This window comes from Taeniopygia guttata, chromosome 1A, assembly GCF_048771995.1.
Source record: "Taeniopygia guttata chromosome 1A, bTaeGut7.mat, whole genome shotgun sequence".
In the NCBI taxonomy this organism is placed as follows: Eukaryota; Metazoa; Chordata; class Aves; order Passeriformes; family Estrildidae; genus Taeniopygia; species Taeniopygia guttata.
In genome coordinates, this window is record NC_133025.1 from 23,352,246 (window position 1) to 23,370,054 (window position 17,809).

Genomic DNA, 17,809 nt, shown 5'->3' on the forward strand with positions numbered 1-17,809 from the left:
GCTGGTATGGTAAACAAGACAGCATCACTTCCTCAGATTTAGGAAAGAAACAAATATTCCAATGTCTTCACTGAAACTAGATCCCCTCTAATCTAAAAATCAAGGCTTAAGAACAAGTTCCAGAAAATCTTCCCATCCAATATCAAAAGCACTAACGGGATCACCTTCATTTTATTCAGTATGGCAGTAATAGTAAAAAAAAACCTTTGTAATCTGCTCTTGAACCAAATTAAGTATTAGAGTACCTAGAGCATTTCCAAATGCAAGGAGGAGAACCTTGGGGTCAATAGGATTAACTCCCATTTCTTCAGCTTTACTGTGCAAAGGTCACGGAGAGCATGATAGGTTTTTTCAGCAATTCTGTCATAGTTTTACAGGAGCTGCCAGACTAATAAATCCAGAGGCACTTCTGTTCATTGTACTTGTGGGTACCAGAGAACAACACATTAGACTCAGGAAAACAACTTACATTGGTCAAATGCTAAGAGGGTATTTTTTTATTTGGAGATTTTTTTGGGGGGTTGTTTGGGATTTTTTTTAAGGGTATATCTCCTAGTATTACTACTTTAACTACTATTCAGTACTTGATCATTACTAGGGAGAGGCAGGTGATAAAGTAGAAGGGAAAAAACTGCTTGTGATCTAACAGACACTCTAATCCCCTTTCAACAGGCAGACTTTGTTTGTCAAAAACTTCATAGTAATGTGCTATGTAATAAAGAGAATGTAAAATATATTCTGAATTACTGAAAGATGAAATTATATGTTTCAGATTCATATTAAATTTAAGCCAGTACAATGGAAACTTTCACCAACAAGCCAACCCAAATATTTCAGCAATAAAGTAACACCTACCATAAACAACTGAAGTAAAATTAGTGCCCATTCATCAAAACTCTGCTTTTAGATTGTATTTCTTAATTTAAAAGAACCTCCTTAATATGCAAAACAAAAGTTCTGAAAAAAATACAATTTTGATGTTTTGAGGTTACTTGTGGGTGTTGGACGTAGCGTATCAGAGGGAGGTAAAGGTTCTGGAACTACTGGTAAAATTCCAAGATCAGATGTAAATGCTTGGTATTGATCTGAAGCTAAGTCTCCTACTAAATGCATTATCTGTTCAGAATGGCTTATTGAACAGAACTAAGTATTTCAAAGCCTGAAGATGCTTGGCTTTTATGCTATCTATAGGGACAGCTATGAAATTAACCCTAATATTCACCAAAGCTTTGGAATTATTTTGGTGCAGAGTCCAAGTCTTACCATACATTAACATTTTCCAATGAAAGGGCAAAGTTAAATATGCCCTGACAGTGCTGCTGCAGAGAAGGAAAGGCAAGTTTCATTTTGGCATCATCTAAGCGGCAATGAGATGTACATATTTGCAATGGTGGAGAAAATTGATAAGTGCTGATACTCTCAACTGCATATGCAGAAGAGGGTGAAATGGCAGTTTCAGACAAAAACTGATTTTTTCCTAAAGGGCAAATGCTGTCCCCTCCTGCACTCTCAAAGGGTCCATGAATAAGGAAAGAGGATATTGTCCCCAAAGTATATGGTGGATAATTGCCAGAAAGGATTGCTTTGCAGGCTAGACATGTCCACTATTGATTTAAAGTTCCTTCTTTCCATCTCAGGGGCAGGTTTAAAGTTGTCTTTCCCTTATGTCAAAATGCAAAGGTGATATTTTGCAGGAACATCAGTTGCTTCATGGTTTATAGACTGAAAAAAGCACTAAGCTGGGAGAAAGGTGAGGTGTCCTCACGCCTGTTGATACTCTGTACTGAAACTAGAATACATTTCCATCACCTGATTGGCCAAGACTTAAGGAGAAATCAAGTGACAATGTGAAGCCACAGCTGCTGAAAGCCAAAGCTATCATGAGACTGCAGATCTCAGAGCTGGCTACAGGTTGGTCTTTCTTATTTTAAGAAACTCCATTTTCCTGCATTGAGACACAGCAATCACTGTTACAAAGTGATTACCAAAATCCTGTCTTAAGCAAAAATGCGGTTCTATGTTCCAAATACTTAGAGACTGATTCAAACCCTACCAGCATAAGAATGTCTTAGAATTTATTGAGATTTTTGTATATTCTAACATGAAAGGGGAAAACTTCTAACACCAGAGGCAAGATTAATCAATAAGTGTTGAATTGATTCACATAATGACATTTCCCCTTAGCTACTCTGAATAATTTCATTCACAAAAGAGAATGAGATAGTCATTTTAATTTACCAGTATGTCAGGGGTTTCTAAACAGGCTTTGAATATCTATATTCATTTAGCTGCATCCCTGTTTGAATGAGGCTTAGAATGATTCACCAAAGCATTTGAGCAGTCATTTCCCCCTGAATTCTGGAGTTAGTTTCCACTCTGCAATCACAACAAAAATACATAAAATAAAAGAATTCACTGGCAACAGATAAAGTCATTAGTCCATACAGAGTCAATACAACTGATAATTTTTTCATAAGCTATACTAATACACGGTTATGACCCTCCTTCTACTTTATCACTTTGTATTAAATTGCAGATTACATCAGTGCTATGGCTGAATGTTTTCAAGCAGTTCAGTGGAATCAAAACAATACTTATGGGTTTTGCAGCTTTCTTATACAAATTTTTCATCTCAGAGTCTACAGCACACACTGTGGTATTTTTTTAATTCAGGTGTCACCCTTTTTGAGAGAAGATGTGGATAAAGGGTTTTTCCACTGAAAGTGATTAAATTTGTGTGGAAAATCTGTGTTTAAAAACTAGAAGTGTTCATTTTACAGCAGAAAAAGACATTCATTCTTCAGAGGGTGAAAATGATGGGGAGAAAAAGGGTATGCCCCTACAGTGCACAAGAAGTGATACCAGTGGTCCCCACAAGTTCAGACTCTCCAAAGGAGGCTGGGAGTACTGATGTCCTCAAATTCTAGATGCCCTGAATGGCATCACAGGGAATGATACACTGGGAAGAAGGGCATGTGCCTCAGTCATTTGTCTCTCAGCAGAGCTGGAGCCCCTCTCTCCAGCAGGCAGGACACATCTGCCCTAATCAGAACATGGACCTGTGAATACCCTCTCAGGAAGTGGCACTTAAGTGACCTTGGTCCTTTCTTACACAGCAGACACTAGGAAGAGAAGGAAGTGCACAAAAGGAAGAGACCAGCACAACTGTCAGGAACACCCTGACAGAATTCCCCAGATACACTGACACCAGCTCAGCACCTTCTTTAATTTCTCCTTTCCCTGGTTAAATAAGAAGGCTCTTTGTCCCAGTCCTTCTCCTGGACTGGCATGTTTGGGCACCTTCAGTGACTGTTGGGAAGAAAGCATTAAAAGCAGAAGAATGGCAAAGAGGATGGTAGATCCATTCAAGTAACCTTGAAGCTGGAAATGCCAAGGCCTGGAGATTAACAGTGTGGAAAACCACATATATTATGCATTTTGTTGTTCATCCTCTGACTGTTTTGAGGAGTAGGATCTCTGGGTAGAGATTACATAGGTGTTTACAGAGGCTCGAAGGCACTCCCACAGACCTGCTTGAGCTCCCAGTGTTGGGAAAGAAAATATCAAAGCTCATAGATTATAAAAGACCACAGGGGAGAAAAGACCGCAGCATGGGTTGCATGGGCCCTTGACAAATGGGTGTAAACAGCAGCCTCACCAATCACCAGGATGGAGTAAGCCTGATGCTGCCAGCAATCCTTGTGTGCCTCCACTCAGGTGTTGCTTAAGGATCCTAGCAAGGTTAGTGAGGTAATTAATAAATTTACCCTTTGCATTTCAGCCGTGGTTTTTGTGGTTACCAGCCTGTGCCCACTTACACAGCAGCAGATACAAAGACTCTGAGAGCAGGACACAGTGTTGAAGTAGCGAACAGTGTTGGCTTGTTGGTTAAGTCACACAAAAGGCAGCTGGGACTGGTGAGCCATAAGGGCAGACATTAGTTGGGTCCCAGCCCATTGGGGGCCCTCAGGGTCTTTGCTGACCAGACAGGCACTGATCCAGTGAGCTCAGGCCAGCCTGCAAAGCCCTGGGACTGGCTCCTCTGCAGTGCCAAGCTGCCATCAGCCAGCTGCCCCATCAACACCAATGACTTGAACCAATTACGAGATGATCCCGGCTAGCCTCCTTTCCTCCTTGACCACTTTTTTGAGTTTGTCTATGTTGCTTTTTATGCTCTTGAATCTGTAAGCTACTTGTAATTCCGGTCTCGACTCTCCTACTGCTGGCTATAATTTTATCCTTCTTACCTTTCAACAGAGTTTCTCTTAAGTCTTCCTCAGAAGCGTGAGCAAGGTTGTGCAGCTGAGACAAACCAGAGCTGGACCTTGGAACTTTAGGACACAGGCAATTAAACATTTTATAAAAGAGAGTGGTTCCAGCAATAGTTCTCTCACCTTTTCCTAACATGATCTGCATGGCATACGATCATGCAGGAGATAATCAGTGGTTCACAACTGTTAAAATATATCTTCAATAGCACAGATTTATGGTCTTACCAACTGCAATATAAATGTCTGCAGAGCACACTGGATTTTTAAGACACTGTATTTAAAGTAAGAAACAGAGATCCAAACAATCCCTAGTGATTCAGAGGTGTAGGGGTTTTTTTCATGTCAAAGGCAACTTAAAAGGGGAAAAAGAACACTTCAAGATACATGCCAAAGGAGAAAGAAGCCTCAAAGCACTTTCTGGTGTAGCTCCTTGACTTTTTCTGGCAGGCACAAAACTTATAAACCCCTTGGCTTATGAGAAACAGAATTTTTCTGCCCATTTGCTATTCACTCTTTGCTCCATTTGGAAAGGAAATTCTAGAAATATTTGCTAGCACTTCTAATTGCAGAAAAATCAAAGTTCAAACTCCAGTAAAGAATAAAAATAATGCAGGCCAGGAATAATGACAAATATTCCATTTTCCCTTAAAGAAGTAGACAATATCTGTAACAAATCTACTTATGCATATCTCCAGAAAATAAATGGTTGTGCTTGCGCAAACCATATTTGAATCAGCTTCAAAAGAAAAGTTTCATTTATGTCATTTAATTCACATTCTGTTTCAGAGGAAGGGTCCAGTGGGTTCCTATTTCCTCTGAAATACTGAGCTAGGCAATTATGATGCCTTGGAGCTGCAAGAGGTACCCAGGTGCTTCACATATTTCGATTTTTATCCAAGCTTTACACTTCAGGTAATTGACTTGTAAGGAAAATCATAATCACAATCCATCAAAGTTGTTTCAGCATGTGCCTAGCCATGTACACTCAAAGAGACTTCAAAAAGAATAAGTGTCACACTGAAAAGGGAATATAGGGCTTGTCCAAACAGTGGAAGTCAAGCAGCTGCACACTTCTGAGGACATGGGCTTGAAGTTTCATTAAAAAAAAGGGCTAATTTGATCTTCAGGAACTGATTTACAGCAGTGTATATCACAGTTTATTGTGTTGGATAGACCTCAGTTTACCATTCAACTTACCTTTATAATATGTAAAATAAATTAAAATGACATTTTCTAAGACTCAGTTAAAAGTTTTTATCTAAATTAGATCACAGAGTCAGTTGTTTAGGGTATATTTCTGTAATAACTTTCCTCAAGTTAAAAGGCCCTTATTGCAAGCTCTGTCATTGTATGCTTTTTGTTGCATGGATATAGCATGTCAGGGGTCAACATTCTGATTATTGCTACATTGACAACACAAGAGATGTAGACAACAGTAAGAATCACTGTATTTCATTCACAGCCTAATCATAGAATCTAAATCTAAAAACAAAGTGTTGAGCTGAGGACAGCAATCTGTTGTCCCCAGTCTACACATCTTTCCAGCATTTCAGCTCTTCCTTGAAAAGACAGCAGGAAAAATTATGCAACCTGAAGAGAGGATGCTATCTACTACATGATAGGCATAAATGCTGCTACATCATGTTTTTAACTGTGTGCTTCTTGTAGGTTTCCAGCTCTGTGAACCACTGGTTTATCCTGAAGCACCAGGAAACCTGCACCAGAAAAGACAGCTGAGACAGAAACCATGAGGCAGCCACACCTTTCAACACAGATTTAATTCACTTAGCCAGCTGCCCTGTTTAATATCTTCTAATGCAGTGCAGCATATTAAAAAATCAGATGAAGTATCTCACATGATAAAATCTTAACATTAATGCTAATTATTAAGTATGTGCAGTCTAAAAAACTATACAGCTCTTCTACTTCTGACACATTTTACTGTAACAGAAAGGGGGGAAATCAGTTTAAAAACACTGATTAATGCCCATCTTGTGATACGTCGCTAATTAAGGCAGATTTCATTACATATATGTCCACAAATTACTCTAGTACTAGTACTAAGTAATTGAGTCTAAGGTACAAAAGTAAAAATGTAATAGGATTTAAGGATGTGCTTTATACACCTAAGGATCTCTTCTCCCATGAAATGTTACAATAGACTTTTTCAGTACCATCTAGATGTCTGCCAACAGGTAGAGCTCTGTGGTGTCAGAGGGTTTTTATTTACTTTGTGGCTGAAACTTGATTATAATATCTCCATTGCAACCCAGGCATTTAAGAAATAAAAATGCTGACTCTCCCAAACTAAAAAAGCCACATTTCAAAGGGTTATAAACATTTAATTATTTTATGATTTAATGCATTTTTTTATCAGAGTGGCAGTTTTAAACATAGATTTAAAAGCCCAGGCTGAACAGCTGATCCAATATATCTGGCTGATAATGCTGCTTTCGACAAATACATTTGATGAGCAAACATGTCCTCCTAGCCACCTACACTCATACCCATCTGTTCTGATGGCAACATGCCTCTGAACTAGGTAAGACGCCAGTATTAGAAGGCCAGAGAAAAAAAGCCAAAAATAGGGCTAAGGAGAAATCTAAATAACATTGCACTTAGCACATCTTCTTCTTGAATTTGATCCTATTTGTAAGACGAATTACGCTATTGCACACTGACTTTTAAAATTTTGTTCCTGTTGCATACAATTACAGGACTAGCAGCACACAGGAAAGGAGAATTGGTTGGCCCGGGATACTCACAGCTGCCAAAAACCCTTGAGATGAATTGCACACAGTATTTGAGAAGCCCATTAAGGACATCCAACAATTTACTCTGAAAAGGTAGAGACATCAGGTTCTGCAGGTGAAGATAGTTTCCAGGAAGACAACACCACCTGGGACAGCAACAGTCAGAGCTGAGTCTGCACTATAATTCTGTCTCTATAATGACAGCTTGGAGTGGCAAGAAGTCTAGCATTCACCCAGTATGAATCAAAACCTTTGTCATATGCTTGTTTTTTGAAACCTGCGCATTGTACTTCTTAAAAAGCACAAAATCTGAGAAAATGTTATTTATCCATAAGTCTGCAGCTGATACACTCACTGCAGTTGTGTGTCTTTGCCACTGTGAAGTGAGTAGAAATTATTCAGTATGCAGGGAGAAGGGGGGCTGGAAATGGGAAGAAACTGATTTTACATTTCCAAGTATATAATGACTAGGGGTTTCCTAATTTTAATGTTTTTACATTACCAAAAATAATTTCCCTTTTGGTAGAAGTGCTTTCATTTTTTTCATAACTATAATATTACCCTCAACAGTTTTTAGCATATGTAGGCACTCCTTTAAAAACTATATTAAAAAAAAAAAAACCAAAAAGGTAAAATTTATAAAATATCTCTTAGCAAAACTGATAATTAACAAAGTATTCATTTATATATGACCTGTAAAATTTTGAGATGAGATTAGAAAAGCATTTGCAGCTTTGGCACCCAAGCCCCATTTTCTAAGCTTTGGGAAAAAAACTGATTTTAATTAGTAGGCCATATGCTGCTGTGTATACCTCTTTCTAAGCAGAATGCCTTTGCTTTGGGAACTCTGAGACTTGGCCACCCTGACATAGCTAACTCTCCCACTGACTGTACAAACCATTTAGGAACTATTCCAAAGCCCAGTGAAAAAGACTGTTATCATACTTACCCTATTCCCCTTGCCACGAGAGCTGTGCACAGTGGGGAGGTACAGTCCCACCCCTTGATATGGTTAGAGTTAACTCTGAGATTCTTCATCCTTTCTGTAATAGAGCAGAGACAGGTGAAGTTACTAATTTTTAAATGTTTTGAACTGTGAGAAATCCATGCCAAGAAGATGAGTCTTCCAGTTCTCTTTGGGAGGGACAATGCCAAGTGTTACAGCCAGCCCATGATTGGAGAAAGTAACCAATAGAGGATGACTGCACAGAAAGTAGGACAGGGAGTGCATACAAAAATTTTCAGTTATGCCAACCCCCCTGAAGCTTTTTTGCCAAACTCTTAGCAATTCAGGGCTATTTTTTTTCAAGGACATTGTAGAATCTGTAAGAATCTAGCTTCTTGATGAAATGTCATTGAAGAAAAAGAAAGTAGAAAGAAGACACAAGACAGAGATCGGAGCTTCTTCACTAAATCAGAAAAGAGGAACTTCAAATACTGGTCTGTTTTCTACTATCATCTCTGTGGATACTCTGTGTTGAATAGCTGTTAGCATCGTGCCCTCTACAGTAGTTAATTTGCTCTTTTAACATTTAAAATTCTCTAATCTCAATTTTACATTATGAAAGGGACTTCAGTTGCAAAAAATTCCAGCCCTTAGGTCTGCTGTAGCCCAAGAAGGCATCCAGCCTCTGTCCATTCAAGGCTAATATCATAAAATAATGTGATACATAATGCTATGTTCTGTTGTTTCAACATTTAGAAACAGACATTGAGAAAATCAACATCTTACAGTCATAAGAACCACTCCTTTAGCAAATATACTTGAAGATCAGTCATATATAATCTAGAAAAACCTCATACTTAATAGAGAAATACTAGGGTCATTTCCCTGTGTTGAGGTGAATTTCTTCTGTACTTTGTTTTCTAAATGAGCATTGTTTTTTTTACCTGTAGGGTCTATTTCTCAAAGCCTGAAACCACTACTTTTTCTTCTTATTTCTTGGGAGCTTCTACTTAGAACTTTTGAAAAATAACCAGTCTGGTGTCAGATGGAATAATGTAATTTAAAATCAAAAATGGTAGTTAGACTAGTTTGGGCTATGGGGTTGTATGAAATAATATAATAATATAAATTTCAGATATACAGCCAGCCTGATGCCTTGCTGCTAATATATCTAATGTACTAGATCTATATGTAAAGCCCAGTACTATTGTTCAACTGTGCAGCAAACTACATGAGAAATAAATACAATTATAGTGACAGCACAATTTACTTGTTTACATTATCCTCCATACCTGAGGTAAAAAGTGCTTTGTAGACCCAATTAGTTAGGGACTAACTAGAAAATGAATATTTTAAGAAGTGATTTAAGTAGAAGGAGTAATTCATACATCAGATGGCAAAAAGTTATCTATTGCATTTTTTAAGATACAAGATAGCTGGGAGAAAGCAGAAAGATCAAATGCAGATTCAAATGAAGATGTGAGTTGAAGAGAAGGTTGGGAAGAGGAGATTGTGAAAGCAAAACTGAGCAAAGCCATTAAGAGTTTTAATAGAGAGAAGCCCAGCATATAACACACCATTCTTCCATAAATCATGGTGTTGTACTGCCTGTAAATTCAGTTGAATTTAATATCAAGGCACTTCTGAAAAGTTTACTTGGTTCCCATTTACATATTTACCCAATGGAACACGGATGGAGATCTGATACTTGGCACAGTAGCAGTAGCACCCAACTGATAAAATGTTGGAAATCAATATTAATTTTGTGGCAATCCCTGTCACAATTTCAAGGCAAAGGAGAAAGAATACAGTTGGTAAGTGGATGCAAGTGGTTTCCCTTTCTTGCAATTTGCAGGGTGTTTCAGCAGCTTTGGAAAAATTATACCTGCCTAGGAGGTCTCTTAAGGAACATAGTGGAGAGACAGCACAAGAAGATTGTGGACTTAGAGAATCATCAAGAAAAGGGGAAGAACTGAAATTGTTACATTAGTCTTGTACACATCTATTTCAAAGAACAGCTGGATTATATTATGAAAAAAACATCCCTCATAAAAGATCAAGGAAAACTGAGAGCACAGGATTTCATCACCAAACAACATAAGAAAAAGTTAGTCTGTGGCTATAGTTCTGATCTTGTGTTCTTGTTTATCCAAGCAAAATTTGGAGAAGTTGTTCCCTATAAACATCAGGAAACAGCATCAAAAGCATATAAAAGACACCACAAGAGGGCAGTTTTGTCAGAGAGGGATTATCTGGTTCTTGGTTTTCATTTGCTTTCCTAAAATACAGCTTCAAAAAACAACAAAATTCTTCATTTTCTGTCTAGAGTTTCAGTAGCAAAATCTTTGAAGAGGAGACTAAATGTCTCTTGACTTATTCCTACAGTGTCTGAAACAAGTAAATTACCTACAAGTCAATATCACTCTAAGAAAAACAGACAAAAATTACTAATTCTGATGAAATCAAAACTTTAATAAACACATCATACAGCCCTACAGCCAGATAAGCAACAGAGCCTACATTATGCCAGAACAGCCTACATTATGCTAGAACTAGTTATGCTGCTTCTATTTTTTTTCTCTAGAGAAAAAAAAGTATGCATTTAAAAATGAATGAAGTTAGGACCAAGCAAAGACCTTTTCAGCAATTGTTTTCATAAATTAAGAATTTTTCTTAAGCAGAGCAGTATTTCATGAAAAGTCTCAACAGTGTCCAGAGACCTGGTGATTATTCCATGATTAAATAAATGTGACTGATGGGAAATCAGAACACTAAAACACTTGAGTATTGTGCAATCTGACCAGGCAGAATTGCTGTTAAATTGTTTAGCATGTTTCATTGTTCTTGAAATTAAAACTACAAATGCATTTTTAGACCCCCTAGAAACCAAATTCTATATTTCTTTTTTATGTATGCAAAAAAAAAATCCCTTCTTGCAGTTTAAGAACCACTCCACATCTACATTTGGACTTACTTTGATAATGTCTATAAAATTAGCTCATTAACATTTAATTTCTGAATATTCCAGAGAATAGCTCCACTCAATATCAACACTTTTTTATCTGAGCAGTAGGAATATGTGCTAAAGAAATGGATATGATTCATATATAGTAAGGATATTCTCATATCTTTTACTCTGTCACCTGAAATAAATGTCCACACTCTTCTCAGAGGTGCATATGAATCTCTTCTGCTGTTTTCAGATGTGTAAATAATATCACAGGAGAGCCATGGAAAGATTGCTGAGCACCTGATAGAAACACTAAATGATGCATAGTGGAAAGGAGGCTCAGATTTTCAGATTTCCAGATTTGTGCTGAGATTGCATTTTTTCATATACGCTCAATTGTAAAAAGATTTTTTCAACATGTATTCTGCTCTAGAAATTCAATTTGGTGCATTGCAGACAATATCACACCTAGAAACATAATAGCAAACTTGAGAAAAAATATTAAATTCCATTTATCCTGTGGTATATTACAACTACTTTAACTCTTAATTTTGAAAGTCTTTTTAGAGTGCACACTCAGATTCATCAGATTTAGTGTCAACCTTCTTAAGGGACAAGTTAAAAGTTTAAAATTTTACTTTAAATAGAAATTTAAAATTAATTTTAAAACTCTATTTAGGACATTAAAATTAATTTAATCTATGTATTATCTTTGTCATACTTATTACAGGCTAAGAGCCAAAAAAATACGAAGTTATGGAATACTGGTATTGAAGATGAGAAATGATCCTTGTTCAAATAGCTACTAATCTCAACAAAGAATGGATGGAAGGAGAAGAATATACCTTTCATGCCAATACAACAGAGTATGGGTGCAAGCTCCATGATAATTCCATGACTGATTCATTTTTATTTCATTACTTTATTTTTTTGGGTGAGAATCACAGAAACGATCTGCATCCTTCAGTCTCTGTGTGAACGGTTTTGTGCAGCTTTCCTTCCAGCTCCCTTCTCAGGTGGAAATTGTGGTTTCTGTTTACAAATCCAAATGTTTCCATATTTTATGCGAGAAATAATAGAAATTTGCATCCCTTGGAACTTCCTAGTCATTATCAAAGTCTAAAACTACAGTTAGATCAAAGTCTTCAACTGCAACTAGGTGATAGAGTCAGTAGGGAATTAAGAAAATATATACTTTAGAAGAAACTGAGAAGTATGGTAATGAAGGGAGCTTCATAAATTACATGCTTTAGTTATTTTCAGTGCTTGAAAAGCAGAATGAAACTCTATAGTGTGCTGTCTTCTTTCATGCTGTGCATCGTACTGGAAGGGACAGAGGGAAAGAGGGAACAGCTGCCTTGGACACCAGCAGGAAGTCAGAATCACCAAAAGACCCCACTGAGTTCCTGCTTTGTGGGTTACAGATGACATCCAACCCAGTGCACATTTCAGCCACTACCCTTGCCTGCCTGCAGTATGCGCTGAATTAAAAATTGTCTCCTTCTACTTCTGCCCTGCTCTCCACAGTCACCACCACCCATTTGCTTCTTTTTGATCTTTCATGCAGCTACTTTTTGATGCTGGTTTTTTTTTCACTACTCAGGATAAACTGTTCTCAGCTGTTTGCTTATAATTCTGGATTCTATCTGAAAGTGCTTACAGCAGCTTAATTTACAGTGTCATTCAGCTGGACACAGGATATAAGAGTTCTGAAATAGCTTTGGGAATTCTCAAGGAGGAATACATTCCTGATGTCACAGGACATCAGCTCTTTGGGTGCACTTACCTCCTGCACCCAATCCGCATTTAAGCAGATATGTTAACAGGTTTGGACAGGAAGTGATGATCCTCAAATTATGTCATTAATAATGAGTTTCCAGGTTTCCCTCCCTGATTCTCTTCAAGCTGAAAAGTAACTAAGGAACTTCTTCCCAGAAGCAAGCCAAAATTATCCAAAGCAAAGGTCATTACTAACTTCAGTATCTCACATTCCCCTAATTTAAGGAATAGTAAGAACACCTTAAATAGAAGTATTAAGGGTCCTTTCAGTCTAAGAAGAAAACAAGTTCGTTTTGAGCTAAAAGGAGATAAAGGAGTAACACGCAGAAACCAAAACAGGAAACTAAAATCTGAGAACTACATTTTACTTAAAACCCATTTGTAAACCATTAATCTTTCTCTTCAGAATACATCTGGCAACTTTCAAGCTAAGGCAGTTTTGTAATGGATTAAATCAAGGTTTATATTGAAAGAGTCTTCTAACAGTAAATTTAGAGAGCAGAATGGAGTGGTGAAGCTTTAGATGGAATTAAACTCCCCTGGTATATGCTATTTGAGAAAACTAGATATGCTCAAACAGACTACAAGGCAAATAATTTTGTTAGTTCATTTTGAAATAGATTTATTCTGTTTTTTTTACCCTAAATATTTAAAAATCCAAAGATTAAGAGAAACATTTCTACTTTATTGAAATAAAATGTTTAGTATGAATTTTAAAATATTTAGGTGGGATTTTTTCCTTTTTCCCTTACGAAAAACTTTGACATTTGGGAGTATATTTCACCTTAGAAAATTTGACAAATTTTGGCACCTTTTGAAAATAGAATGTTCATCATACAGATAGTTGCAGTCACTGGCTTTTCACCCAGCACAAAGCTTTAATTTGTACCACGCATGCTGTGCTTGCTAAGCTGTAAAAACATTAGCTAATGCTTTTGAGCATCTTGAAATCCATTTTAAGGTAACGGAATGTATAGCAAACTATGGGCACTCTGAATATGTACCAGGAAGGCAGGGAAAGCACAGAAAGAACATTATAGTCATTTGAGACAAAAATTATTAAAAATCTTTGGAAAAAAATGAGAGAAATTTGGGTTACTGAGCATTTGTGTTGTCATAGAGGTGGTTGTTATTGATAAAGTTACCTTTATCACTTGAGCATTTTTCAAAAATTTCTCCTTAACTTTGACATAGTTTGTCCTCATTAATTCTTGTATGTGACTACTGCAGTTATCCATTATTAAAGAACTGTATACATCTATTTCATAGAACAATAAATCAGTTATATTGGTTTCAATAAAATGTTAATCCATTGTTCTAGATTGCAAAGTCAATGAGTTGGTTAAAATTAAAGTTTCTCAATGTAAAAACACCCTTTCCCAGTACACTAAAAGGATTTTAGCACTTATATCTCCTCTATGCAAGATGCTCAGGACACCTGGTTAAGGAATTTGAGATGGAAATATGCAATGGACAAGTTAGTATTGGAAAGTAGGCTACTTTTAACATGCTACTTTTAACATCCACCAAACCAGAGGACCACTGCCATTGGTACCAGTTCTAAGAAGTAAGGTTTCCTTGACTTGAGAAGTAGCATGGACAAAGGTGGAAGGGATACATGCCCAGTTCTCACATCTCCCAATAGATAATGATCAGATAAACACTCCATCACAGACCTAGTAAGGTCTCCAAGGCTGAATAACCCAGGTGAAGTCATAGAAGCAGACACCTGGCTTGGCAAACAATAATAGGAAAACTATTAAGGAAAAAAAAATATAGTTTAATAAAATCAAGCCTTTTTTGAGTCCTGCCATATTTTGATTTGGTTCTGCCCAGCAGTGGCTTTAGTAGGAGCTAAAAAGAGGAGGTCACCTTCCCCTACCCCAGCACTACTGTGGTAACTAAGCATACTTAGCATAACTAAGTTGGGAGGATGAAGAAACATGAACCACTCTCTGTTCAGAAAATTGCATTCAACTTTGTTTTGTGTCAGCAAAAATGCTTATGCTTCTTACCATTCTACTAGCCAGTCTGATTTTTCTGCAAAAGTCCACCATAAAATGCACAGAATTTCTACAGCATTTATTTTTGCCCTTTCTTTGTAATAACTGAAAGACTCATTGCAACTTTGAGAAGGTATTTAATAATTGACTTTATTTCTTTCAGTCACAAAAAATAGAACTTTTCTTTTAAAAATAGATTAAAAACTCCTGATTCTGTTTGATAAAAAGAGAGTTAATTATACCACAGTAAATTGCTGAAGGTCATACTGACATCTGGCGGCCTTTCAGAGATCCTAAAATTGTTCCCAGCAAATATTCAATGCAAGAACAGTAGCAATATGAAAATGACATTGTGTTTCTCTTTGTATCTGTTCAATTACTATTTAGCAAGTATTATTCAAGACCTGAGTTAAGAGGTAATGAGTCCACGCTGAAGTATGGCATTTAATTAGCTGCCATGTTACGTCACATTTGATGTTGCCCTGGCTGCAGGCATCAGAAAGCCACAAGCTTTCATAAACAGCAATTAAGAGTGTCAAAGCCATCACCACCACTCTACAACTGCTCTGGGAGTTATCAGGATATTTAACAGTGCCACATTTTATTAAACAGAACTACAGACAGTGGGATTAAAAGCATGTTACTATTAATATTGCTATTGTGGGATCTAGTCGATCTAATCACATACCAGAGCTCCATCACAGAAGGCACTATACAAACCATGAAAATGATGGGGCTATCCATAATAGACTATAGTCTAATTATAAGACAAGGAACAATCAACAGATTGAAGCAGACTGAAGGTGTAACAGGCCAACATAGGGTCCAGTCTCTGAGAAAGTGTCACTAAATAGGAGCTTTTTTTTAAAAAGGAAGCAGAACTCTCCTGTGGTAGTGTAAGAGAACCAAACTCCGAGAAGTCAGAGACTTTCCTGTTAAAACAGGATATATTTTGAGGAAGAAATATCTCTGCTTCATCTATGGAAGAGATTATTTATGTAACAGGAGAAGTTCCCCTAAAGCAGGTACATCAAATGTCTTGGGAGATGCACTTCACCACTACTGCTGCTAAAAGAGGAAAGAAAATTTTGCCTCGTCCCTTCTGAAACAAGGAGAACTGTGTGCTTTTGCATTCCCTCTTGTGAAATCTGCTATGATGTTTCTAAACGTCACCTGTTGGAGAGGGGGAAAGAAGTGATCTGATTTGCTCCTCCATGTACTAAAACACACAAAGAAAACCACAGGAATCTTTGCTGTTAGCTGTCATCAAGAATTTCATTTTAGATCAAGAGAACAAAATCCTGTCAGCAAAGGTTTTCCTGTCAATTCCCAGGCTACTGATTCCATCTCAAGAGATTATCAAGAACTAGGGTCTCCATCACAGAGAAACAAAATCCACCAGAAATTGTATAATAAATGATATACACTTCATCCTGAATCTGTTCAAGGAATGCGTAGATATTTCCTGAACAGAGGAAATTCTGAAGGTTATTTAATATTAAAAGACTTTGGGGTTTTTTGTGACATTTTGGTTAATTTAATTTTTTCTGCTACAGTGTTTTAAGATTGAGGTAGACTACCTATGGTTTATGGCCTACATGTACAATATTACCTGAACTATTCATTCCATTTGTAACCTACCAGCTTACCAAATCCTTTCCCTGTGTCCTTCAGATGCAGGCAGAAAGCATATCATAATCCAAATAAATTGTCACAGCTCAGCACTTGCTTCCTGAAGCCTGGCATCTTGTGCTCCCTATCCACATGAACAAAAGGAAAGAACCTTCTGACTGTAAAACCCAACACCCACTAACACTTGGCTGCTACAGGTCCACTGTATGAAGGGGCACAAACACTTTTTGGTCATCCATCCAAAAGTCCTGCTTAATGCTTTGCTTCCTCCATGCAGGATCTCTAGTTGCACCACCTCATGATAGAAAAGTGCCAGAGGAAGTGGCCAGATTCTGGGATGGGAGAAGATGTGAGGACAGGTTTGGGCAGCATGATGAAGGCAAGGAAAGGAAACAAAAGAGCTAGTCCATAACAGGTCTGCAAATGGTTCAGGGGTGAGCAAGGAAGAGATGCTTCTGAAGGAAGAAAAAAGTTCTTCAGGCACACAAGTCTAGCAAAAAAGGAGGAATGGCATGGAAAAAAAAATCTAGATGTAAAGAACTAGTTTCTTAATATGTACAGAACAGAATCCTTCTAAGGAGATGTTGATGAGCTTGCAGAATATGACTGCATATTATGATTGTCCTGCAGTCACAGTTCTTCAGTTGAAATAAAAAATATGGAGTTTTTATTGTAACCACCCACTGAAACAAACACATTAGGCTAATGACCTAAAACCAATAAAATATCCCAGTTAGTCCAATGTTTATGAATTGCTGGACAGCACATTTCATGTTACCACAAAGCACCTGCACCAACTTCTAAAGTTTAGTTCATCTTTGCTTCTTACTGATCCATAGCTTTTAAAATCTTGCAGTTTGTACTACATTACCCAGTTGATACTTATAACAAAGATATGTGATTGTCAATAGTGAACTATTTCTAAGGATAATTTTTTAAAACAAGCACAATATTATGTTTTTAAGGACTTATAAGAAAGCCTTTGTGGCACATTCATCAGAAGTATCTATTCTTTAACCAGTACAGTTAACTGGCTGTATATTTAGAAGCCAGAGTATCAATTTAAGTTATTATCACTAGTGTTAAATTAAAAGGTGTAGTGAGTTTGAAAAATGAGTATGTTTTATGCATGCCCTAGCCTGCTAAACCAACAGAGGTAGTTGTGAAATCTTAAATCACCACAGGAAAACTGGAGATTTGTAATCACTGAGGAACACATTCATCATCTTCTATATTAATATAAAATCAGCAATAAACTGTAGCATACTCAAAAACAAAAAAAAAAATCCAACCTGGAGAACTTCACAGGCACAACCACATTCAAAAAATGAATGTATACTGAAAACTAAAAGAACGCTGATAAACTGATACTGATAAACCAGACAAGTAATATCTAATATACAGTAATATACATCTAAATTCTTAGATGTAGTAATATGCTACTGCCTCAATGTCATTTCAAAAACCCAAATCTT

The 17,809-nt window shown here is 37.0% G+C and overlaps 1 long non-coding RNA gene across 1 annotated transcript in view; it reads right to left on the minus strand.

Annotated features, from left to right (window-relative positions):
* LOC115490930 (uncharacterized) overlaps window positions 1–17,809 on the minus strand; it is a 114,363-nt gene that overhangs the window by 82,759 nt on the left and 13,795 nt on the right. Inside the window, exon 2 of the long non-coding RNA XR_012052630.1 lies at window positions 7,974–8,067. This is a non-coding gene — a long non-coding RNA (uncharacterized lncRNA). The remainder of the gene's footprint in view (window positions 1–7,973; window positions 8,068–17,809) is intronic.